The 1,207-nt window shown below is 54.0% G+C and overlaps 1 non-coding gene across 1 annotated transcript in view; it reads left to right on the forward strand.

Annotated features, from left to right (window-relative positions):
• The first annotated feature begins 224 nt into the window (after positions 1-224).
• LOC124774122 overlaps positions 225-1,207 on the forward strand; it is a 1,909-nt gene continuing 926 nt past the window's right edge. Inside the window, exon 1 of the ribosomal RNA XR_007015115.1 lies at positions 225-1,207. This exon is cut by the window's right edge and continues 926 nt beyond it. This is a non-coding gene — a ribosomal RNA (small subunit ribosomal RNA).

Raw genomic sequence — 1,207 nt, forward strand, 5'->3', positions numbered from 1 at the left:
CGTCTACTCGCCTAACTCCGGGCGATTGCGCCTCTCTCGAACCCGACCAAGTACTTGGGACGGCGCTGCGCGCCGCCGGGACCTGAGAGGGTTTCGAGGTGTATTGTGCAGGGGAGCTCAGCCTCCTCCTGTTTGCAGAATGATTGAGCGGACGCTTGCGTGTTCGCGCGGGCCCCCGGGACACACTCCCGGGCGGCCGGCTGCTCAGCTCTAGTTGACGCAGCTCCCTGGTTGATCCTGCCAGTAGTCATATGCTTGTCTCAAAGATTAAGCCATGCATGTCTCAGTACAAGCCGCATTAAGGTGAAACCGCGAATGGCTCATTAAATCAGTTATGGTTCCTTAGATCGTACCCACGTTACTTGGATAACTGTGGTAATTCTAGAGCTAATACATGCAAACAGAGTCCCGACCAGAGATGGAAGGGACGCTTTTATTAGATCAAAACCAATCGGTCGGCTCGTCCGGTCCGTTTGCCTTGGTGACTCTGAATAACTTTGGGCTGATCGCACGGTCCTCGTACCGGCGACGCATCTTTCAAATGTCTGCCTTATCAACTGTCGATGGTAGGTTCTGCGCCTACCATGGTTGTAACGGGTAACGGGGAATCAGGGTTCGATTCCGGAGAGGGAGCCTGAGAAACGGCTACCACATCCAAGGAAGGCAGCAGGCGCGCAAATTACCCACTCCCGGCACGGGGAGGTAGTGACGAAAAATAACGATACGGGACTCATCCGAGGCCCCGTAATCGGAATGAGTACACTTTAAATCCTTTAACGAGTATCTATTGGAGGGCAAGTCTGGTGCCAGCAGCCGCGGTAATTCCAGCTCCAATAGCGTATATTAAAGTTGTTGCGGTTAAAAAGCTCGTAGTTGGATTTGTGTCCCACGCTGTTGGTTCACCGCCCGTCGGTGTTTAACTGGCATGTATCGTGGGACGTCCTGCCGGTGGGGCGAGCCGAAGGCGTGCGACCGCCTCGTGCGTGCTCGTGCGTCCCGAGGCGGACCCCGTTGAAATCCTACCAGGGTGCTCTTTATTGAGTGTCTCGGTGGGCCGGCACGTTTACTTTGAACAAATTAGAGTGCTTAAAGCAGGCAAGCCCGCCTGAATACTGTGTGCATGGAATAATGGAATAGGACCTCGGTTCTATTTTGTTGGTTTTCGGAACCCGAGGTAATGATTAATAGGGACAGGCGGGGGCATTCG

Source organism: Schistocerca piceifrons, unplaced genomic scaffold (genome assembly GCF_021461385.2).
Source record: "Schistocerca piceifrons isolate TAMUIC-IGC-003096 unplaced genomic scaffold, iqSchPice1.1 HiC_scaffold_961, whole genome shotgun sequence".
Classification (NCBI taxonomy): domain Eukaryota; kingdom Metazoa; phylum Arthropoda; class Insecta; order Orthoptera; family Acrididae; genus Schistocerca; species Schistocerca piceifrons.